This window comes from Dipodomys merriami, unplaced genomic scaffold (assembly GCF_024711535.1).
Source record: "Dipodomys merriami isolate MVZ:Mamm:240054 unplaced genomic scaffold, mDipMer1.0.p SCAF_13, whole genome shotgun sequence".
Lineage (NCBI taxonomy): Eukaryota > Metazoa > Chordata > Mammalia > Rodentia > Heteromyidae > Dipodomys > Dipodomys merriami.
The window spans coordinates 22,286,618-22,312,546 of NW_027202604.1; the positions used below are offsets into that span (position 1 = coordinate 22,286,618).

The 25,929-nt window shown below is 41.4% G+C and overlaps 1 protein-coding gene across 1 annotated transcript in view; it reads right to left on the reverse strand.

The window, feature by feature from the left end:
- Prickle2 (prickle planar cell polarity protein 2) overlaps positions 1-25,929 on the reverse strand; it is a 314,539-nt gene that overhangs the window by 148,272 nt on the left and 140,338 nt on the right. The window lies entirely within an intron of this gene.

The following is a 25,929-nucleotide window of genomic DNA, read 5'->3' on the forward strand; positions in this document are numbered from 1 at the left end:
AAACTGTATGCAAGTCTGACTTCTGCTGTTTCTGGTGATGGAACCTTAGGCCTCAGTTTCCCGCCTGCAAAGCAGGATCATGAAAGCTACTGTCTCACAGGGTTGCTGTGAAAATTATATCAGCTCATGTCTAGACCAGAGGAGGTGTTTGGTGATAGTCCTCCGAAGAGCAAATAGCTTCCTAAGTACTGGAATTATAGCACAGTTGCTGGAGGTTGGGACTGAGCCTGACTGCTGGTTTGGACTTCCGAGTACAGTCACTCATGAGACAAAGATGATGTGGGTACCCACTGTGGGCCAGGTCCCGTGTCACATACCAGGGACACCAGTGGAAGATCTATGACCATAAGAAACTCCCTGTGGGCTGGATGAGGTCAGAGTTCAAGCAGTAGGATTATACAAATAGACAGAATTACTTCCAATGACACACATGGAAATACAAGTGCAAGAGTGTTTACTGTACTACCAAAATAACTGAATAAGTTATCTTTCCATGGGAGACTTGATAAAATTATGGTATGTAATGGAATACTATATAGCCATAAGAAAAAGAAAGAGGAAGAGCTACGAATGCTAGTATGCAATGAAGTCCAAGATATATTGTTCAGTATGGTGCAGAAGTTAAATGCATTCCTGCTATCTAAACAAATCTTCACACTTTAGGTACACCCATATATGTTGTATATACAGTATTCTAGAAATAAGCCTCAGAAACTGGTAAAAGTTATTATTCCTGACAAGAAGGCTAGTGAACTAAGATTTCAGATGGGAAGGAGATAATATTTTAACACAGATCCTTATGTATTGTTTGAATATTTGTACCAGAAGCTTGCAACAAGTTCTAGGTTCTAGCAAAATGGAAAATGATGACATTTTAAAAATGACCACAGGTTAAAAATCCCATTGTTTCAAATACTTAGATATGCTAGATTAAACTCTTAGCTGATTAGTAAAGAAAGAAAATACCCAGGTGGTTAAGAAATAACCAACTGAGAATAAGAAAAGCAAGCAGGCATAATCATGCTGAGGCTGGGGGGTCGGAAGGGAGACTTGTAGCTCTCTGGGAACTAGAAAGAGGGTAGGGGCTGGGCAAGGCCTTGGTACTAGGAAAAGGAGGAAGTTTGTTATAAGACCCTTGTATAAGTCAAGAATACTCACTAAGGGTTGTATGTACAGTAAATATATAGATTAGAAAAAAGAAATATCTAGTGGCCCAGTGAAACTATACCTATGTTTGCAGTGGGAGCTTAACTTATCTAAGAATCAGAATGTGAGGCCTGTGACTTTTTGGATTTGGGGGCATGAAAGCAAAAGTTAGAATCAGGAAGTTCTGAAGGAATAATGAACAGAGGAGTTGGTCTCATGTATAGACTACCAAGGAATGCTTCACAGAAGTAAATGAAAATTTCCTCTGGTAAACCCATTGCCCAACTCAGGCTACAGCAGCTCAGTGAAGCAAGAGCTCCCATAGACAGCTACAGAACAGTCAAGGATCTGAGCAGCCAGAAGTCAACATGTAAGAGAATCAGAGACGCAAGAACATGACATGAGGAGTTTACCATGATTTTAAACACTGAAGCTGCAATCAAAATCCTAGTGAAGAGTTAAGCCGGATGCCTGTCACTCCCCCAGAAGCACTAAAATACAGCATTCAACAGATAGGTTTAATAGATTACATATACTATGCTGAAGAGACACTATCATATGCAAAATAAGGCAAAGGAATAAAGGAGTGAAAAACCAAGAGAGAGAGAGAGAGAGATTGTCAAGAGGCATGAAATACAGGAGATGGCTCAATATATGTATAATAGGACTCCCACTGGGAAAAAAGTCAAAGAAATTGGGGAGAAGCAATAGCTAAAGATATAATTGCTAAGAATCATCCGGCATTCATAAAACTCCTAAATCATCACATTCAAGAATCACAGAGCATCTGAAGCAGGACAAATATGAGAACATCGGCATGTGTTAATTATTCATAAAAACACAGTCCATAAAAAATTGAAGTGTGGCAAAATGAAACGGTTTAATAATGGAATGGCAGAGGTGAGTTGACAAAGAGCACTCAATTGTACAGGAGAAAAATGACTTCTGCCATTCCTTGTATGGAGCTTAAATACATTTCCCTTCATTTTTCATCTGCATTTATAATGAATGCAACATGACAGATGTTTGAAGACATCACTGTGCATTATAGATGGTGCACAGGTACAAGGGCAAAGTGACAGAGATCTCCTAGGAAATCTACCAACCGCAAAATAGCAAGGAAACAAAAGAAGCCAAAGAAAGGAGAGCCTTTGCCCTTGAAAACCTTCCTTTGGTTAACACCAGTATGTCAGAGAATTGAGAAGCAAAAGGAATACAAGCCACTATGGCTTCCTAGAGGAAGTGGCATCTTCAACAAACAAGCTAGCATTTTCCCAGGAAAAGACTTTATAGAGTTAGGTGTACCTTTAAACCTAGGATTGCCACTAGCTGTCTCTTGACCAACCACATTATACAACATCTTGAAATTTTGCTTATCTCAGATGTAAAATGGAATTCATACCATTCCTCTAAGGTCGTTAAGAAAATACTTAGCTAATAATGCATTTTATTCAATGGATATTTGACATCTTTAGATAAAACTCAGTGCCTGGTTAAAAGAAACCCCATTTTAGTTTTCAAAGAGAATTTTCTTCTTAAAGAGGACTAGCTTCAGCCTATTTTAAAACCACTCTGAGAAGCTGTGTGCCGGCAGCTCATGCTTGTAATCCAAGTTAGCCAAGAGGCTAAAATCTAAGGATCACAGTTTGAGGCCAGCTCAGACAGGAAAGCCCATGGGTCTCTTATCTCCAATTAACCACTAAAATGCCAGAAGGGAAGCTATGGTGATGAAAGAGTACTAGCTTTGAGTGAAAAGCTGAGGGACAGTGCCCAGGCCCTGAGTTTAAGCCCCAGTAACAGCACAAACAAAAAACAACAACAGAAGCCAGAGTCAATCAAAGGAAAGACCAACAAACCCTTCTCAGTATTACTGGGTAAGTTTGTAAAACACAGAGGAGATGGGTGGGGTGGATATGTGTGAAGTCCAACCAATGATGCCAACCTGCTTGGGCTTTTGTTTGGCAGATGAGAACATGAAGCAATCTAGCCCATCAGTAGGAATGGCCTGAATTAAAGTGGGTGAAATTCAGTAAGGGCAAGGTTTGTGCCTGCCCTTTGGAAGAAGCAATGAACTGTAAAGTTGTGGATGAGGGGCTGGGTGGGGGGTGGGAAGGGTGTGGGGCGAGGAGTTGGGAATCAGCCCTGGGTATGTTCTGCCATTTATTCCTTCATGCCCTATTTAGCGAACATTCATAGTGTCTACCCTGAGAAGGATTTTCTTGATAGGCTAGGTAAACACGGGCAAACCTGAATAACATATGGATGTCTGCTTTCAGGGAGCATCAAAGCAGTACTCTGAAATCTTTTTCACTATCAATGGCCTCTGACATTCTTCCTAACCCGTGAACTTTTGTAGACTATCCCAGATACATTCTTGGGATTCAATACCATTTGTTTTAGAAAAGCAAACAAGTTCCACCTATTGAGCTAATGTGGATGAGTGGTGGCTTCCTAGAAGATTGATCTGATAAGAAGTCTGAAGCTACACCTGGCAGGGAAGCATGTAGTGATTGATTTGTGATGTCTGTCTTGTTGCACCAATGACATTTTATAACCAGTCCATTCCATGGATGAGAGGAGGATAGATTTTTCTTTCTTACTGTAGCATTTTAAATTCAGCCACCCTAGCAGAGGCAACCAAGGAGAACTTCTATATCTGAAATGTTGCTGAGAGAGAGAAAAAATATCTGTGGCTTGAAATTTTTCTGATGAGCTTTACGATATGAAGTTCAATCCTTTAGCAATCCTTTTGTATTCTGCCTGCAGCAAACTGAATAAATAGGGAAAGCTACCAACTTTGATCTCTCCAGGAGGTACAAAGTACTTCCCCACCTCCTCCACACACACAAGATTACATGCTATATATATATATATATATATATATATATATATATATACACACATATATATATAATATTTGAGGATGTTTGAGGATATAAAATGCATTAGGTGGCAGACATGTCTATAAAGTGTGTTTCAGAAACACAAAAATGCAAAATGCACACATAGAACAGCAATTAACATGCTATTTAAGAAAGGACAAAGATTTTGAAGTCATTTTCTTCTATTTAAATGGGTGAGATATTATCATGCAAATAAAGGGGAGAAAAAAGCTCTTACAGACACTCTATGTGCTGGGGGGTTCTGTAACACTAACTAAGGAAATAGGCTATGTTCCACACCCAGTCAGCACTCACAAGCGTGGCATCCAATCACCAGCCAGGATCGTTTGCTGCAGAGGACAAAATGATACAAACGGACCCAAGATAAGCAGGAAATCCAGCCTGGTTAAGATGCAAAGAACGAACTGTAGAATTTTCTTAACATGCCAGCTCTTCTGGCATGCCAATTGCAAAGTGAACTTTATGGAAACACACCTCGTTGAGAAATAGGTCTAATTAATTCAGTTATATAAACACTAATGGAATATTTAGGGGAAGAGGATGGGTGGAAGAGAGAACAAAAGAGTAATAGAGCCTAAGAACAAGAATAAAGAACGGAAAGAAGAAGGGAAAGAAGAAGATGATAAATAGGAGAATGTGAAAGGATACTCTGGAAGCCATTGGATTTACCTCCAAAAGTGATGCTCTTAGTTGACATTTGTGAATCATATTTTATATTTTGATCACATGGTTGATGACCTGGTTATGAAACTAGAAGATGGTCCATGGAAAACAGTTCTGCGGGGTGTGTACAAGTTAACGTTAGTTTCTCCTCCAAACTCAGTTATTTGCATAGCTTGTCAGGAATTCTACAAAACCTGCTTTCACCAAGCCCCGGGGTCATGAAGCATCATACAGAATCTGCCTTAATTTCTAATAGGCAAAATGTGACCCATCCACATAGCAGAATGCTACTCAGGAGCTCTGATACAACAACAATAATGAATTTCGAATGCATCATGCTAAGTGAAGGAAGATAGACCAAACAGCCTCAAAGTGGCAAATTATAGGAGCAGTAAGTGGCTCAGCAGCTGACGGGCTGGGGATGGAGGTGATGGATGTGGCATGGGAGGGCTGGGGATGGGAAGGAGATGGAACTGACTGGTGTCTTAATCATGAGCGCAGTTATGTGACTATGCATTTGCCATTCAACTCTAAGCCTGTGAGTTTTATAAACAGTGAAAATATAAACAATGAACAGGCAGATAATACCCCCAACATTAAAACCTCTTGAGCCATCACTTTGATAATCATTATTCTACACTAAATATTTTTCTTATCACATTCTCTACCCCCCCCCCCCCGCCCCTCGCCCAGGCTTGAACTCAGGGTCTGGGAGCTGTCCCTGATCACTTTTGCTCAAGGTTAGTGCTCTACCACTTGATCCACAGCTGCATTTCTAGCTTTTGGTGGTGGTGGGGGGGGTGCTTAATTAGAGACAAGTCTCTTATTTGCCCAGGTTGGCTTTGAATCATGATCCTCAGATCTTAGCCTCCTGAGTAGTGAGGATGAGAGGTATGAGCTGCCAGCACCTGGTTCACACTCCTTTTTATACAGATGTTTAACATAGGACTCAAAAATAATTAGGAACAGGAGCCTGCCACAGGCTGTGACCCTGAAGGTGCTCCTTGCTCACCTAAACAGGGAGATGATGAAATTTTGGAAGAAGGGGCAAGGCCCCCTCTTTGAGGTACGTAGAGGGTTTAGAAGACTAAAAGAAAATGATTTTAGCAATGTAAAACTTAATATTGATTAATCAGTAATGACCTGCACTATGCTTTGGGAAATAATGCTACAGACTGGAAACTCCATGAGGGAAGGGGTCACATTGTCACCTTCCTCAGGTCATCAGCACCTAACATAGCAGGCACTTGGTAAACAGCTTTAATTAACTGAATGAATGAACAGGACTGCTCTGAAATTTGATTAGACTTAAAACCTCCAGGCCAGAAACCTCCTGAGGACAACTGGGTATATGATTTAGTTCTACCAGCCCCTAAACTGGCAGCCAACATTCTTTGTTATAGATCCCAGAGACTTCAAAACTTGAGTCTTGTCTTCTACCACTCCAGGGGTTCAGTAACTGTTGCTCATGAGACGCACCAGCACTAGGTGGCTGGGCTTTTGGCTCTCAGTGCAGATCTGTTCTGTCCACTTTTCTTCTTTTCATTCAACCTCTCTTCTCTATGTGGGTAAATATTTGATATTCCCAGTCTATTTCTTAGTGCCACGTACTACCCAGTTGACTAGCTTCTAAAAGTTGGAGAGTTCACATAAGAGCCACCCATGCTGTGTAGATTCTGCATGTTCAGGCCCCCCTCAGGAAATTCAAATTCATGATGTTTGGGATAAGACACAGATTGTGTATTTTCAAAACTCTCAAAACTAAATTAATACATGCATCATTTCTCCACAACATCATCAAGCAAGTTGGACAGCTGACAATGACATCTGAAGACTGAGTAGAATCACTAGCTGCATTTAGGGAGGGGAGGCTTGGGAGGGAAACAATATCAGATTGACTATACATAATTGAAAAAATGAACTGCCCGGTTTCCAGGGCGAATGGTGCCTCTCAGGCTTGGAGAAGCATTTCTAAAAGAAGTCATGACTCGTGTGTGTGTGTGTGTGTGTGTGTGTGTGTGTGTGTGTGTGTGTGTGTGTGTGTGTGTGTGTGTGTGTGTGTGTGTGTGTGTGTGTGTGTGTGTGTGTGTGTGTGTGTGTGTGTGTGTGTGTGTGTGTGTGTGTGTGTGTGTGTGTGTGTGTGTGTGTGTGTGTGTGTGTACACATATATTATATTAATATAACTATATAATAATATATTATAGAGAGAGACAGACAGACAGATAGAAGAGCGCATGAAGAGATTATAGAAATAAGACTCTGATCAGCCCTTGGTTCCTCTCTACCTTTCTTCTGAGCAGTGGATGTATATCTGTGTATCTTGGCCATAGGAATATTATCTAAGAGGAAGTCATCTGAAATCCAGAAACAGGACGTGAGACCCTCTACCCTACTACTTGCAAGCTGTGTCTCTATAGGCAGGTTAAATTTCTGTGCCTCCATTTCCTTGTCTCAAAAAATGGCTTTGAGGGCTGGGAAGGTGGCTCAGTGGTAGAGTGCTTGCCTTGCATGCACGAGGCCCTGGATTTGATTCCTCAACACCACATAAGCTGAAAAAGCTGGAAGTGGCATTATGGCTCAAGGGGTAGAGCACTAGCCTTGAGCTGAAGAGCTGAGGGTCAGTGCCCAGGCCCAGAGTTCAGGCCCCATGACTGGCAAAAAAAAAATGGCTTTGAATATGGAGAGAGTCCTATGACAAGGATGTAAGCCTGGCCTGTAAGAGCTAAGAGTGGTGCAGGGCTCATGGCCAGGAGAGATGAGGAATTCACGCTTACCATAACAAGGAGATGACTTCTGCCAACAACCTAAAAGACCCACAAGAGGACCAGATAAGGATGCAGATTGGCCTGTGTCTTGTTTCCAGCTTTACAAGACCCAAGCAGAGAAGCTGGCCGTGTCAGGCCCGAGTTTCTGGATGACAGAACTATGAGATAAGACACAGGTGTTGTTTTAAGCTGCTAAATTCATGGTAACTTGCCATAAAGCAACAGAAAAGGGATACTACAAACCCTCAATCCTCTCAAGTCCAGCTTAAATCCCTCCTGCTCCACAAAGTGTCCTTTTGTGAATTCTCACCTTGATAAAGCATTTCTCCTATCAATCACTAAGTACTGTGTTTCTTAAGTGTCTGCATGGTTTTCTGTCTGGGGAAGGTTTATGTTTGTAGTTTGGGTTTATAGCTCTCCTCCCAACCCACCCTTCCCCACCCTCCCCCCAAAAAAATTCTTGGAAGAATTTCATCATCTTCAGGAATCTCTAGAATTTCTCACAACTCCATAATCATGCTAAGCTCATTGTAGGCCCTTAGTAAATCCTTACTGATCAGTGGCCCTACATCTTCTACTTCCCACCTCTGAATAAGGGAAGAGATAGAGCAGCAGGAAAACACATTCACAAGGAATTGACTCAGAGTTATAACTCCAGTATGCAAAAACACCATTTATACCTCCATCAGCAATCTCTTCCTTGAGATTCTCTCCTGGCTGAGTGACTGGTTCCAGTCTGTTAAAATTCTCAAGGTCTCTTTCAATGTAGGCTTTCTTGTCTTTTTTAGACATAAAGTTGAGATTTCCAGATGCTGGATTTACATCTTAGCTTCCTAGTTAGGGGACCCAATCTGGGAGGTTTTTGTTCCAAAGTGGAACCTTCCACCAGTCCAGTCTGTTGACTATTCTGCTTTCCCAGGATAAGTCATTATTTTTGTCACTATGACAAATTACCTAAAGCAGCAACTCAACTAGAGTAAGGAATGGTGGCTCATAGTTCCAGTGGTTCCAGTCTATTATTAGAACAGAGTTGAGTGGCTCATCTCATGACAGGCAGAATGGAGACAGAGAGAGATTGAAAACGTGTGGGCTAGCTTTCTCCTTCCTTCCCTTTTATTCCATCATGATAACCAGCTACAGGATAGCACTACCCACCTTCAGATTGGGTATTTCCCCTTAGCTCAACTCTGGAAAGCTCTCACAGAACACCCAGACGTGTGATCACTTCCGCTCAGTCCAGTCAAGGTGAGCCCAAATCCTGCCTTAAAAGAATTCTGAAGGCATCCCTAATGATCCAATCACTCTTAACCAAGGAATTGAAAATTTGCAATAGGTAGAATACCTTTAAAAAAAAAACAACCTCCTTATATATGAAGCTGTCAACTTTAGATTTCTTTCCAGGGAAGTGTCTGGAATTAGCATTCCTGGGATATAAGTTACCAGCCAGCCTCTATGTAATTTCCATTCACTTCTATAATTATGAGCAGGTCAATTAATATGACATAATTAGAGTGCTGGGGGTTGATTATGCCTCACAATTATTTGTGCTGAAGAACAAGAAAAAGCCTGGACTTATAAGCTATGGAATCAGCGCACTCCTTGCAGCACAAAAATTACTGGGCTGTAGAAAGTCAGCTCAACTCACACTGTGGCCTGATTGAACTCCTTCATGAATTATGCCAGTGAGACCAGAGGGCCACAAATGACCATACTGAAGGCCATGGACTTGGGAAAGGAGAATCTCACTTAGTGAACACAGACCATGAGTAGTAGAATGTGTTTCTGGAAAGGCATATTCCAGAGTACTCGCTTCTCTGGAAGAGAGTGGGGCATATCTATCAGCGGGGACATTACTGAGGCTAAAGCCCACAGCAGACCCCATTAATGACCACAGTACTGGCCAACAAGACCTAGAGCTGGCCTCAGATTTTTTTTCCTGGAAAAGGAAGTCATGGATGACTGAATCAATAGATGGAAAAACAATCAATAAAATCTATGTGCTGCCTCCATCATTCAGTGGCATGATGGTTATCCTTCTTTACCTGTGTGTCTATGAGAGGGGGGGAGAGGGAGGGAGAAAGAGAGAGGGAGAGAAAGAGAAGGAGAGGGAGGGAGGGAGGGAGAGAGAGGAAGGAAGAAAGGAGGAGGAAGAGGAAGAGGAGGAGCAGTAGGAGGAGGAGGAGGAAGAGGAGGAGGAGGTGGAGAAGGAGGAGGAACAGTAGAAGGAGGAGGAGGAGGAAGGGAGAGAGGAGAAAGAAAGAGGCTTTCTCTGTACTCTTCCCACTCTTTTCAGAAGTTATCAGGTTTCCTGGGCAGTCCAGCCAAGAGTTCCTGAAAGTTCTAAATGCTCCGCCATCTGACTCACTCTGAAGATCCTTGTGGAGTCAAGAGAGTCATTGTCTCAGTTTTCTTTAAAAGCATCTCTGTCTCTGTCCTTCCTTCTAGTGGAGACTCTCACATCTGTCTGGGACCCCCTGACTTCTCAGCATCTGCCCTCTCCAAGGTCAAATGCCCTCTTCCTCTTCTTCCCAGGGGTATTCCTCACATAGTCCATGGATTCACATACAGCACTGCTGTATGTGTGGGGTGTCACTGTGAACAACACATGATTTCCTTCCCTGCTTCAGGCTTAGTTTCTACTATGGGGTGGGGAGGACAATAGTAGGGAAATACAAAGATAAAAATAAAGCAGAGAATGATGGTGGCGGGGAGGGGGCGGGGGAGGAGGCGCAAGAATCTTCAATCTAACTGCCAGCTTAAAGAACACTATTCTAAGGTTCAGACTCATGTCTTAACTGCCTTCTGGGTATGTCCCACAAACCTAAGGTCAAAAACTGTCCAGGACTGGCACAGCATCCTCTCCCCTTTATGTTCCACTGCGCAGGGTGCCATTTTCCTGCATCAGCTACCAGATGTCATTCCTAACTCTCCACATCTACCACCTGAACATGCCCCTCAATCCTCTCCACGTCCGTATCCTGGCTGCCATGTCCTGTCCCCACCCTCTCCATCCTAGCCTGCTGCACTAGACTTGCTAATTGGATTCGGATGCTTGAGGTCTCATCTCTCCCTGCTCCCATTCCCAATCCCACTTTACACACTTGGGCAAAAGTGCAAATACTAAGTAATCCATCTGAGTGTATAATAACCTGCTCTTCCTGTGACTCCTCAGAGCCCTTGGATAAGGAAACCAGGCCCATAAAACCCTTCCAGATCTAACCTTTGCTTATGATGCTTTCTTGATCAAAAACTGCCTCTCCAATGCCTGTTTTCCACACTGGAGCTCAAGTGAGCTGTGTGTAAGTTCTTCCTCTTAGCACTACTGCTCCCTGAAAGCTGGGTGGGTCCCCTGAGTCATGCTCTCTCATCCCCCAAGTCTCATCTGGACATCTGAGAAGTCTTTCCTGACTCCAAGAAACCCTCTCAGGGCCCTGTCTGTGAACTAGCATAGCAATTAGCATGCTGTCTGGCACACACAAGGCAAGCAATAAATATCTTTTAAATAGGTGAATAAGTCAATTTACAAAAGCAATGAAAATGTCCAAAGAATGGAGTCTCCTGGAAATCAAATCAACTCGTGTGAACTGTGGCCAATTTCTTGTAGTTCTCAGAGTCCCGATTTATGTGTCCTCAATGATCTAGGCCTTTAAGGGAGGGGATTCTCAAGTATGGGGCATGTTGATACCTATCTGAGCCTGGTTCTTCATAGATAATAAGAGAATAATGATTCCTGCTTCAAAGAGATGCTATGAAAGAGAACCAGGAAAGCATATTAAAAAATCCAGCAGGAACTGCACCTCTGCAAATGGTAGTTCTGATTATTGAAAAGAAAAAGGAAAAAAAGGTAAGAAAAATGCTGAGTATGGATGGCAAAAAAAAAAAAAAAAAAAAAAGCCAGGCTGGTGGCTCACTTATCTAATCCTAATTACTCATAAATCTGAGACCAGAAGATTTCAGTATGAGGACAGCCCAGGCAGGAAAAGTCTCTGAGACTCTTATCTCCAATTAACCACCAAAAAGACAGAAGTAGAGCTGTGACTCAAGTGGTAGAGCACTAGCCTTGAGCACAAAAGCTCAGGAACAGTGCTCAGGAGCTGAGTTCAAGCTCCAATATTGGGGCATGTGCATTTGTATGCACACACGCGCGTGCACGCACACACACACACACACACACACACACACACACACACACACATATTCTGCTTGCAAGTCAGAATGGGAACAGAAACTCTATGAATCTCTCTGAGACTGATGTCATTTCTTACAGGTCATGACACAGAGCCAAACATAGAGAAGAAAACCCACATCCCTCCTCCTTAGCCAGTGTCTCCCATTCTGATAAAGACATCTCTCACACTGTAGACCTGCTATTCTGTTTTTATTCTGAGTGCATTTAGCTTTAAGATCACAGCCTTTATTTTAATACACACTGCATTTTAACAAGTAGGTCAAAGCCATTTTATACGTGCAATATGATTACCATAGTAATCGCTGTATTTTATAACCTACAAAATGCTCCCAGGGAGACCAGTAGGGACAGCTACAGTTTGTAACAAAAATAATAATTTCAGCTCTGCAGAATAAGCTCCTCTTAAAAACTCTCTTGTTGCAAGCATTAATTTTTGAGGTTCCCACAATATTTGGAAACAGCAAATGCTAATGACTGACTAAAGACATACTCAAGAGCAGTTAATTTCAGCAGCTTTATATTTAGAGAGATGATAATAATGATGACAATAATAATAGCAGCGAGTACTTACATAGTGTTTGAAGTAGACTACAAGCCTGGTCTGTCTGCATAAGCCCTCCAACTGTCTCCACGCTCTTGAGTACCTCCGTCTCATAGGGACACTGGACCTGACTATGTGATTTGCTTTGACCAACAAGGTATTAGCATATGTGACAGAAGCAGAGGCTTGCAAAGAAACTGTACATTCCAGCTTGGCTCTTGTGCTGGCGTCAGTTGCTGCAACCACAGCCATATGCACAAGCACAATTGGTATTGTCCAACCTCCCATTACACAGCATATGCAAACACCCTCTGATCTATCCACTCCAGCCAAGGCATCCCAGAAGAATTGTCCAAATAAATGACTGAAATCCTAAGAAATCATCAAAGGTATGTTGATATAAGCTATTTACTTTCAGGGTACTTTGTGACACAGCAGAAGCTAACTGATACAATATTTATTTATGCCAGACATTTCTCAAAGGGATTTCCACATATTAACCCATTTGTTGTCTACAACAGTTCTTTGGGAACTTTATGACTTAGGTCCTACATGAGGGAATTAAGATGTCCTTAAGGTCACAAAGCTAGAATGTAACAGGGCTAGAACATGAGAACAGGCAGTCTGACCTGTCTCCTACCAATACTGACTCTCAACTCTATTAATTTCTGATTGCTTAAAATGAGCAATATGTCAACAAATAAGACAACAATATACTATTCTGCAAAGGAAATACTATAGGAATGCATTTTGCATCCTCCATAGTAATGTATCAAAAATATGCTCATCCAGCCACACAGGAAATGCCATTTAAAATTTCTAACAGATAAATGTACTGTCAGAATGAAGTTTGAAAATGTACATTGATCAGGGACCTGAGATCTAAGGACCATGGTTGGAAGCTAGCCCAGAATGAAAGTCTGTAAGATTATTTCCAATTAACTAGCAAAAAGCAATAAATGGAATTGTTGTAATCCAAGTGGAAGGACACCAATATTGAGCAAAAAAAAGCCAAGGCACAGTGCTTAAGCCCTGAGTTCAATCACCAATACCAGCATCATATATATATACACACACACACATACACACACATATATATGCTTCAATATGCACACATATAATATATAACAAGCTTCAGCTGGGTTTTGTTAATATATTTTTAAGCCATACAATTTCTGTATTCATCACATATTTTATTTCACAAAATAATACAAGCTTATAAATTATATATATATACATATATATATGTGTATATATATATATATATATATATATATATATATATATATAGTATGTAAAGTAAAAGTGAGGCTCTCCTATCCTTCCAGTTTACTTTGTGAATGTAGAGAACTAGTAACCCAATATATGTCCTTTTTAGGTTTTTACTTTACTTATGAAAATATAGTTATTAAACATATATCAAATGAGTATTCTTTCTTCTTCTTTTTTTTTTGTCAGTCATGGGGCTTGAACTCTGGGCCTGGGCACTGTTCCTTCGCTTTTCAGCTCAAGACTAGCATTCTAGCACTTGAGCCACAGTGCTACTTCCAGTTTTCTGGTGGTTTATTGGAAATAAGAGTCTCACAGACTTTCTTGCCTGTGCTGGCTTGAACCACAATCCTCACAGCTCAGCCTCCTGAGTAGCTAGGATTACAGGTATGAACCACCTATGCTCAGCTTCAAACAAGTATTCTTTAAAATTAAATCTTAAAAAATTTAGTTGTCTAAAAACTCAAGCATATTTTAACAGCCTTACATTCAAAGAAATTGCTCTAATCAGGAATCTAAGGTTGTTTTATAATTGGTAATCTATATTAATTTGTATTTTAACTCAAAATTAACAATTATTCCTTCACTTTGCACAATCAATAGAAAGGTTAGCCTCCTCATTGCATTAAAGGATGCCCATTTTGGAAGCAAAGGTGTGGCTTAAGTGATAGAACACTAGCCTTGAGAAAACAAAAAGCAAAAAAGCCAAGTGAGAGTACACGGCCCTGAGTTGAAGAAAAAAAAAGAATTTCAGGTCTAAAACAGAATTCTTATCTTTCCTTATTCTTATCTAATCTCATTTGTATTAAAGTTATTATCATATCTTCAAAAGTGAAGTCAAATGCTCAGAATGACCAAGCTACATGTAAGCCAGGAGGTGTACAATACATTTTTAAAATCACAAGCAAACAAAATAACATCAACAGAAACCCAACATGTGTATAGTTTAAAAAATGAGAAGTCAGCCGGGTGGTGCTGGTAGCTCACACCTATCATCTTAACTACTCAAGAGGCTGAGATTTGAGGATTGTAGTTCAAAGCCAGCCCAGGAACAAAAGTCCCTGACACTCTTATTTCCAATTAATCACTAAAAAGCCAGACATGGAGCTTTGGATCCAGTGGTATAGTGACAGCCTTGAGAGAAAAAAAGCCAAGAGATAGTTCTCAGGCCCTGAGTTCAAGTCCCAGAACTGGCACACAAAATAAGAAAAAGAAAGAAGGAAGCATAAAGCTTCTTAGAAGGCAGGGGCTCCAGCAGGTATACCACATGGAGGTAAATAAGCATGGGTTCATTTCTTATCCTATGCTAGAATCAAGCGCAGACAACTTACCTCCATAAAAACAGAAAGGGCCAATGGTAATTTTTTTTAAATTCAACTTAAATTATTTCTCTCTGAACCAAAAGCTTTTGGCTCTCTGACAACTGGCCTTTGTAAGGAATGTATAAGGTGAGCACTAACCCAGAAAATATCATCTTTGCATCTCCTTGGCTCCACTTTTCTCTCCTTATCTGTATACTGTTTGACAGAAGTTTGGGAAAGCAGGTAATTGGTGAGGGCAGGTATGGTGAGAATCAGATTTCATAAAGGCCCGGTGTTGACGTTGAGAAAGAAGGTGCTTTGACCATTCTGTACCGATTAAGACAGACGTGAAGGTAGTGTGGCCCTATTTTCCCATAATGGAAGATACTCTACACATTCAAAAGGCATTAGGGGAAACAAAATAAAACAAAACAGGATAGAGCTGGGTGCCAGTGTCTGTAATCCTAGCTATTCAAGGGGCTGTGATCTAAGGATCACAGTTGAAAGCCAGGCCAGGCAGGAAAGTCCATGAAACTTTTATCTCCAAGTAAGTGCACACGAGCGTGTGTGCATGCACACACACAAACCCCAACATAGCTGAAAGCAGAGCTGTGGCTCAAGTGGGAGATTTCTAACCTTGACCATAATACTCATGAACAGAACCCAGGTTATGAGTTCAAGACCCAAGACAGGCACAAAAAAGAAAAAAGGAAAAAAAAGTCATAAATATATATTCATGTATAAGTTTTTTCTCTGAGTCCATAATTTAGCCACAAGTCTCTAATTTGGGTAAGTAATTAAAGGAGATGACCAGAGAAACATTAACTTAACACATGGGCCACATTTGAACTCTTTACCTTTTCTTCACTTAACCATTTAACTCAGTCTTATTGAGCTACTACAGGCCATGTCATGGGACAGATCCTAAGATTGCAAGAGTGAGAGAGAAATGTTAGTGAAATGGAGGAGAAACCCCAAAGGAGTAGCCAAGAAGATCAAAACATTGCCAAGTTACTGAGCTTTCCTAAAATACTTAATAAAAAGATCATGAGATTTCATGAGATTTCACTAACTTGGCTCACTCATTGAACACTCCTATATCCCAGGCACTGGGGGCCTCAATCACAGGCAAATAGGAATAACAATAGGGGGACTAGAGTCACAGAGAGAAAACCCCTAACGTGGTTTTAGTTAAAGCAGTCTTTCCAGAAAAGTTCACATGCAAGATAGTATTTCAAGGATGAGGTTGGCTATGGACTGACTACAAGAATTTCTTTACAAACATTTCTATCAATGATTCTAAAGCTGCGTCTTGCATGGTTAGTGATGACCTGCACAAGCTTTCCCAATCTAGTCATTCTCGAGTTTAATGTGCACAGGAATGACCTAGAATCTTGTGAAAATGTGGATTGGGATGGGGATGGGGGAAGTGGGGCAGGGCCTGGGAATCTTCATTCCTGTCCAACTTGGCTTGTGTCTGAGGCTGTTGGTGTGGAGACACTTGGGCCTGCCTGATCTCACAGCACAGAAGTGCCCTCTGCCCAACAGATGTGCTGTGCTAGCTATCCTCTTGTATTTCTCCGCCAAAGTTTCTCCTCAGTGGCTAACTTTTTAAAAATCAGGAGATTTCATGCATATGCAAATACATATGCATGAAAACACAAATATCCACATTTGGATATGCACAGATTCTACTGAGAAACTTGAGACCAAACTGGACTCTTCATCTTCAGAAGATGCAATCAGCAGTACAGAGGCAGGCAGAGGCCAGTGATCCCTCATTTGTGCATTCACCTCTGCCCCTATCTCCCCAGGAGTTCTTATCTCTACTGACTGCACCCTCCACACCTTCCTCCCACTGAGTTATCCTACCTCTGGTCCTAGCTGCTTGAAAGGCCCAAGGATTCACCACACCCTAACATTCTTCCGGGGGTAGCCAGCTCACCTGGCAAACACTGGCACCGTGCATTTAACTAAGGTAAGACCAACAGCCCTGCAGAGAAACATCCCAGATTGCCAAGGCCAAATTCACCTGACTTGGCAAACACCTGAACTGCTCCAAGGTGGCATTTTAGTCTGGCCCCCATTAAGAAGGCAGCAGGGCACTTCTGGAAGGACGTGCGTGGATGGTGTGTTTGCATGCCTGCAGGGCATTCAATGCCAGTCTGGGGTGCAGCCCAGCAAACTCTCAGCTGGCTGAGGCTCCTCCGTGCAGATGTCAGCACCTGAAAGCATCTGGAATCACTTCCCCCACGTGAGTCTTGGCCAGCAGTGGGGGAGGGCTGCCACCTGGACAGAATGTGTTCGTTGGCAAATGTGTGAGTGGGCGTAAGCAGACAGACTGCACATCTTTTCATCGTGGAATATTAATCTGCGAGCTGGCACATGGCTATTTTTACATTTGAGTGATGTCTCTTCATTTAGAGGAGACAGAAACATTCCACTTTGTGGCTCAGGCTTCTCCAATCGCCTAGACCCCCTCATCAGAGAGACATTCTTGCCACCAACACAGCCAAAATGGACTGATAAAGTTTCTACTATCAATTGATGAAAAGCATTCCAGAAATCATATACTTTCTGTGCTTCTGATAACTGATTTGTCCATCTACTCCTCTGAGGAGAAAGATCTGTGAGTACTCTTATAGAACTGGAATTAGAGCTCGTAGAAAAGAAAATTGACTAAGATGGGGGGTAGGGGTACATACCTGTCATCATAGCTACTCAGGAGGCTGACATTAAGAGGACTGTGGTTCAAAGTCAGTCTGAGCAGAAAAGTTCATAAGACTCCATTTCCCAAATAACTAGCAAAAAAGCAGGGCTGGAGGTCCTGAGTGCTAAGAGGTACTGAGTGGTACTAGCTAGAGGATCTGAATGTTGACTTAGAACCTTGAGTTTTGAACTTAAGTAAAAACAAAGAGACAGTCTTTTCAAGATTCACTAACTCACGTTTTCTCTTTTTCCAACTTCAATACAATCATTTTCCCAAAGCTCCCAGAACTATATAAGTCATTCAAATATTTTGAGTGGCAATAACTATACCTCCAACCTTAATGCAAACTTTAAAGGTTGAGTTTACTCTCAAATGCATCACTAACAAAAGCACAACAAAAATGGTACCCAGGTGAGAACTGAGGAAGAGAAATACACATTTCAGATACAAATACAAATTGTAATTCCAATACAAGACGAATGGGCTCCTGGGAGGGAGAGTGTCCATTTTCTTAAGGTGATACCAAAAATTACCATCTGTGGAAAAAAAAAATGATTGAGGAGGGGTGCCGGTGGCTCACACCTGTAATCCTAGCTATGCAGGAGGCTGAAACCTGAGGACCATGGTTCAAAGCCAGCCTGGGCAGGAAAGTCCGTGAGACTCTTATGCCCAATTAACAGCAACAAGCCAGAAATGGACGTTGTGGTTCAAGTGACAGAGTGCTAGCCTTGAGCACCAAAGTTCAGGTACAGTGCTCAGGCCCTGAGTAGAAGCCTCTGGACCAGCACATGTATTAAAGAATGACTATCAATCCTGCATTCATTTATCATTGAAAAGAATCTTTCATTGTTTAAAACTGGGAAATGTGGATAAATGTATTTCAAGAGGAGATAAAGAGATTAGCTAAACCCTAGCAATTTTAATCTTACCCAAGAACAGAGGTAATATTTTAATCTCTTAATTTCTATTAAGGGAGTAGGATTGTTATTTAGTATTTCTAACATCCACACAGGCTTAACTTCTGAGATACGCCCCCACCCCCCAAGTAAAAAGAGTTTTTTAAAAAAAAACCTTTTATTTACCTATTGCTACAAAAGAAATGCATGGCCAATAAAAAGGGCCCTGTTGAGCAAAAGCTACCAGAATGTGAATTCCACAAAAAATCCTGCTCACCTTTAGGCGACTGATATTAGCTGTCCTCAGATTACTGGATTGGAAAGACACAATCAGATATTTTCTTCCTAGAAAAATATAGCTCATAAAATTATACATCAACCTAGTAAATCTTTATAGCAGAAACACGCTACAAGGTTTTGTGGTATGTTCCTGAAGTTCAATCTAATAACAGAAAAGCATTTGCTTTTCCAGTGCTAGCATCAATCATATACCCATTAATCGAATGGCCCAAACTGGAGGAATTCTATTGTCGACACTAAAGCCTTTCAAATGAATCACAGCAAAATAGCCCAAGACCTGCTCCCATTTCCAAATAGTAAGAGGCAAGCAACAGTCCAAGGAAAGATCTCTTCCAGCACTTTTAAGAAGCCTTTATGAAAACTTTGGCTATTGAAAAAAACAAAGGCTGTGAACACAGTGATTTTGCTGGTAAGGCCCAACTACCACAGCTAGGCATGAACGAGACTTGCATTGATTGAAACTGAATGGCATGAGGACATTTATCTTTCCTCTTCTTCAAAATGAAAGAGTTGGACTTCATAATCCAGGCAACCATGACTAGCTGTATCTTCACTATTTTTTGCCTATGATTAAGTTGACCAAAGACACCACAGAGATGATATTTAACTGCCACAATGACTTTCAGCACCAATGCAGTTTAATGACGTGCCAATCACACAGTCAGCGAGATCTGAAAAGTGATAACTACGTAATGTGGCATTCAAGATATCCAAAAGTAAACTGATTTCTCCTTTTAATGTCTAGAAAAGTTATAGCCCTCAAAGATAGGAAGTTACTTTTTCTTTAAAGGATACCATTTCCCAACAAACTCAAAAGAACTAATTAAAAACCAAGACATTTAGAGGTAGCTACCAGATCTCAGGAGGCTGAGGTCTGAAAATAGCAATTCAAAACTAGCTCAAACAGCAAAGTACATGAGGTTCTTATGTCTACCCACCTACCAAAAAACTGGAAGCAGAGCTGTGGCTCAACTGGGAAAACACTAGCCTTCAGCGAAAAAGGTAAAGGACAATACTCCAATACTCAGACCCTGAGTTCAAGCACCAGCACCAGCACACATGTGCGCGCGTGCACGCACACACACACACACACACACACAAAGATACTAAGATACTCAAGAGACAAATGAAGACTCCATGCAATAGCATGGAGCAGGCAAGATGCTGGCCACTCTAACTTGAATCTCAGTTTTACTGGTTATCTGACCGTTCACTTTTAATTTATGGAGTCAAAGCCATGGTAACCATAATTAGGGATAGTATCCCAGTGGCATCAAAACAATAACCTGGTTCACATCCCACCTGGGGCTTCTGATATCATCCAAGCCTAGGCAGCTGACAAGGTATCCTCCAAAATCATTAATATGGCAAGTGTGTCCTTAGTAGGTAGACATCATTTAACCCTAGAAAGATTTACAATGATATATGGAAACATTTTGAAGAAATAAACATTTGAGGATACATACATATATATATTTATTATATATATATAAAACACATTTGTTTTCAGGAACATGTAAATATTTGATACTTTAATCATTTTAATGTTTAAGAGGATTTGGTCTATCTAACTAACAGATTGTTCTTTCATTTCCAATTTAAAACATTCAATTGAGTAACTGGTACAGACTTATCACGTGAAACGGAGGAGGTCTTAGCAAAATTTAAATATGTTTTTAGAACATTTAAGGCAACCAATGTTTACTGTAATTATAAATTTGATTTATGAGCATTATAAGGATTATTAAAAGGAAGGGGAAGGATATTTTTCTTGGGAAATAAGAGAGAAGTCAGATGACTTTTTAAAAACTGTGTTACACTCATGAGTGCATCTTAAAATATAGTTTAATAATTTAAGTTTTTAAAAAGGGAACAGAGGTTTATAAACATGATAGAATAGTAAGGCAAATGAATATTGAACTTAAAGAAAAATTAAGTTAATTGAATTTTAAAACCAAAGCAGGCCAGGAGCTGTTAGCTCACACCTATAATCCTAGCTACTCAGGAGGCTGAGATCTGAGGATTATGGTTCGAAGCCAGCCTGGGCAGGAAAAGTCTGTGAAACTGTTAACTCCAATCAACCACCAGAAAACTGGAAGTGGCGCTGTGGCTCAAGTGGTAGAGCTCTCGTCTTGAGCTGAAGAGCTGAGGGTCAGCACCCCACGACTGACAAAAAAAGAAAAAAGAAAAGAACACCAAAACAGTATCAAAGTAAACATTCTTTCTTTTAAGTTAAAAACTTCTAAGGCCTCAAAAAAATTACAAATATTCCAGACCCTAAGATAACCACATGGAACTGTTTTGAAGGCCACACATGAGTTTGGGACTACTTCCTCCCTGGTTAACACATCTTAGGTGCACAGTGTTAAGTGTGGACAGTAAATTCTGAATCCATGCTGAGGACTAGGGCCAATGCCAGGAAATTCGTAGATAGTACATCTCTGCTTAGAGAACAGACACCTGAAGTTTAGGAACATTAGGGATCTCCTCAGGATGGAATATAATAAATACTAGGAATGAGAGTTGAACCCTGCGCTCTTAACCAGCAAACATCTTGCCTCCTATAAAAACAATATCCCACGAGGCCAATTGATACCTAAGAATCTTGCTAATCAAAAGTATGGCTCTAGCCGGGTGCCGGTGGCTCACGCCTGTAATCCTAGCTACTCAAGAGGCTGAGATCCGAGGATCACGGTTCAAAGACAGCTTGGGCAGGAAAGTCCGTGAGACTCTTACCTCCAATAAACCACTAGAAAACCAGAAGTGGCGTTGTGTTTCAAGCGGTAGAGCGCTCACCTTGAGCTGAACAGCTGAGGGATAGCGCCCAAGCCCAGAGTTCAAGCTCCATGACCAACAGAAAAACAAAAAAAGAAAAGTATGGCTCTAGGACCATGAAAACTGGTATTGTCTAGAAGCCTGATGGATCCCATGAAAGCATGCTATATGCATGCATGGAAACATGATGGTGAAAGCCATTAATATGTACAACAACAGCAATACCAATGACAACACAAGAAAGGTTCTTGCTTATGTTCACTAACTTTGAGAATCACTCTTTTAGAGCTAAGGCCAGTAAAGTTTCTGTAAAAAGCCAAAAGGAAAAGAATTTTGGACTTTGTAGGCCATGCAGTCTTGACTATATCCACTTAACTTTACTACAGGAGCATATGACAGTGTTCCACACATAGGCTGTATTGGCCTGTAAGTGACAGTTTGCCATTCTATGAGCTGTGGCACTGAGAAAGACCCATTCTCTGATTTACTGGAAGACCTCTCACACCCTGGAAGGCCTCTTTAGCCCCTCACCTCTCTCACTGGCAGAAATTACCAATAATACCATTTGTCAACTTTTCCAAACACTACATTTTTCTTTGGATAGAAACTTAAGCTCAGATTTAAGAGGTCTTCACGTGACCCTGGTGTACAAGAGTCCAGTGTGAATTGTCCCCGAATACCTTTCATTTTGGTATAAAGAAATCTCATGGAAGATTTAAGCACTTTAAGTTCTTTAGGGACTTAAAAAAATAACATTGGTCTTATTTTTTTGGTAAACATAATTGCATAAATACAACTGACTTGAGCTCATTCACCTACCAGGATGCCTCACATTCTGAAGAATTTCTGGGCCAACGACTGCAAGATGATTGAATACATTGGAAAGCCATTCTGTAACTGGAAGATGTTGTTCCACACACAAGCCCAGTCTTGTGTTGGGAAGCATCTCATGTGTTGCCCAACAGTGAGTAAAAGCTGGGCCTCCAATTTCAAAATCTCAACTTTTCCATCAGGTGTTCCCACACAAATCTGAATACTACAGCTAAAACAGGTAGTGCGTTATTTCTTCCTCTTTTAAATCCAGTGACTCGCAGTTGGTAAGCTGTGGAACATGGGTTTGAGAAGGTGCTAGAACAAAGTAGTTCAGGCAAACATGGAGGAAATAACAACAAAGGAAAGTAAACAAAGGAAGGCAGACATTTCTAGGGGCTATTTTCTAATCAGTCACCATGTGTAAGATGCCGTGTGTTCCAGCTCTCAAAAGGGCTATGAAGAAAGAATTAAGAGAGGTAGAGACAGGGGTCAAAGGTCACAGAGCCTAGATGTGAACCTTGGAACACTAGAGCCTACAGACTTACTATTTAGTTTAGTTGACTGAACAGAAATTAAGTACTGCTCAAATGAGCTTCCAGAGCCCTCTCCAACCTAAGCTGAAGTTAATGCCTCCTCCATCTCCTCTGCCATGAAGGCAGGGTAAAAGTACCAGACTTCCCACAATGCACTTGACCTCATCACCTGCGTGAAAATCTGTATTGATTGCTCTTCTGCCTTCCCAGCCAAGGTACAAAACAGGCCTTCTTAACCCCAGCATTAGGATCATGGGTGGCTAGATAAATGTAGTTGCAGGCAGTCCTGAGCACTGTAGAATGTTCAGTTCCCTCACCACCGCCCATTAGATGTCACTGGGCTTCCAACGCTATCACCATGACATCCAAAAAAATGTCCCCAGGCATTTGATGACTGTTCCCAGGGGCAGAAAGTGGAAATTAATATCTCTTCCTGGGAACCCCAATAAAACCCTATAGGAAACCATATCTGTTTATGTTGTGTTAACACAGAGTCGGCTACATAGTCCCTGCACATAGTTTATCTGAGATGAAATGCAGGTTTTATCCATCTCTCTCTCAGATCTGTTTATCTTGCTTTTCCCATTGCCTTTCATTCTAGTACACAACTCCATCTTTCATCTAGATCATAGCAGGAGCCCTCAACTGTTTTTCCAGTATCTTCTCTGTGGAGCCACCTGTCCTGCCCAAGACATGAGCGAGATCTCTCCAAAATCCAAATATTCTCCTGTATTGCTGTCTATTTCAGAGGTGGAAGGAGAAAAACTACAGTCAGAGGCAGGTCTGGGAAAAGTCAGTCTATTGGAAAAACTAAAAACAGACTGAAGGTCAGGACTCAAGTGATGGAGTACCTGCCTAGCAAGGGTGAGGTCCTGAGTTCTCTTGCTTTAGGTGCTTCAACAGCTTTCTGTTGCTTGTAAATTAAGTCTTAGCAGGTTGTATGTAGCCCTCAGCAGTCTTCCCAGGCCAGCCTGGGGGACCCTACCCTCTTGCCACCCAGACTGCAGCTCCTTGGAAAGGTCAAGGTCCCCCTGCATGACCAACACTGCCTTTCCCCTTGGCAATCTGTCTGGATGACTCAGCCTAGATGCTTCTTCTTCCTTGTCTGAAACAGGTGTCTTCCGGAAAGGTGACCATGGGAACAGGTTTTCTTCTTTGCTAAGAACCTTCACCAGCATGACCAGTTATCCCAGAAGGGGAGAGCCACCTTGCCTACTTTTGTCCACCATTGTTATCCCAGAATCTGACCCATGGTAGTTGTTCCAGGAACATTTGCTGCATACATTTGCATCATCAGCCCCTTAACAGAGAGCTACTCTGTGAAAGTGTACACACATTCTGTATGAAATGGACAGGGGGAGTGGTGTCATGTATGATTTATGGTGTAAGGTTGCCTGGGTTCAAATTCCAGCCCTGACATTTAGTGACTGTGAATTTAGGCTTCTCTGTATCTCACTTTCTTCATTTTCAAAATGGAAAAAAAAGACTATCTTCTTTTCAAGGTATCCTTGTTGATAAAAAAAAAAAATGAAAAGAAGCCAGGCACCAGTGGCTCACACCTGTAATCCTAGCTACTCAAGAAGATAAGATCTGAGGATCATGGTTCAAAGCCAGCCTGGGCAGGAAAGTCCATGAGACTCTCATCTCCATTTAACTACCAGAAAACCAGAAATGGCACTGTGGCTCAACATGGTAGAGTACTAGTCTAGAGCAAAAGAGCTCAGGGACAGAGCCCAGGCCCTGAGTTCAAGCCCCATGACCAACAAAAAACAAAAAAGAATATGAAAAGGTATAAAGTCTTTACTCAGTAGCTGGAATATAAAAGGTACCATTTACGAATTTGTTATTATTATTATTATTATTATTATTATTATTCAGGTTCATAGTACTAGAGTCTATGGTTGTTGAAGTTACAGGGCTATCCCCCCTACAAACCCCTTCATCCTCCTCCCCTCTCCAAATCTTAGCACAGGAACAACAGCAGTCACAGATGAGAAGAGATGTTCTTCATTTTGAAGACTCCCACGTCATCCCAGACCCTCTTCAGAAAGTGGTTTTGCAGGACCAGGTAGGTATGGTAGTACACACCTGCAATCCCAGCTACTGCAGAGGTAGAAGCAGGAGGAATGTAGTCAGAGGCAGATCTGGGTAAAATTGGTGTCAGATCCTACTTGAAAAACTAAAAATAAAGGACTAAAGGTCATGGTTCAAGTGACAGAACACTTGCCTACCAAGTGTGAGGTCTTGAGTTCAAATCTCAGTATTGAAGACAGAAAGAGTGAGAAGAAAGCCAGGCACTGGTGGCTCACACCTATAATCCTACCTACTCAGGAGGCTGAGATCCGAGGATCATGGTTCAAAGCCAGCCTGGGCAGGAAAGGCTGGGAGATTCTTATCTCTAATAAACCACTCAGAAAACCCAGAAGTGGGGCTGTATCCATCAAGAAGAAGAAAACTAAGCCCTCATAATGTATTACATAGTAAATATGAAACAAGAAAGAGAAGAAATCAAGTGATTAGATGAAGGATAAATGCATGGACTGGATGCAAATGGTTCCCAGAACATGAACAGAACATTTGGAGGAAAGATCATAACTTTTATTGTGGACATTTTGAGTTTGTATATACCAGGTGAGTTTTTATTAGAAAATGACAGATAGACTGTTGGAAATCTCAAGTCTAAACCTCAAGAGAATTCCATCCTGGATACAGATTGAAGAATCATCCTGAGGAGTTCAAATCATGACAGGAAGTCTCTCCAAGAGAAATAAGCTATCCCCTAAGGAATATCAAGAGTTGTTTTAATTTGTAGGACAAAAATTCCAAGGGGGGGCTGGGAAGGTGGCTCAGTGGTAGAGCGCTTGCCTTGCATGCATGAGGCCCTGGGTTCGATTCCTCAGCCCCACATAAGCAAAAAGTAAAAAGCCGGAAGTGGTGCTGTGGCTCAGGTGGTAGAGCGCTAGCCTTGAGCTGAAAAAGCTGAGGGACAGTGCCCAGGCCCAGAGTTCAGTCCCCATGACCGGACCCAAAAAAAAAAAAATTCCAAGAAGGGGAGAGGATCAGACAAGAAGGGGAGAGGATCAGACAAGGAAAGAGCCCAGAAATGTCCATTTAAAAAAAGATAT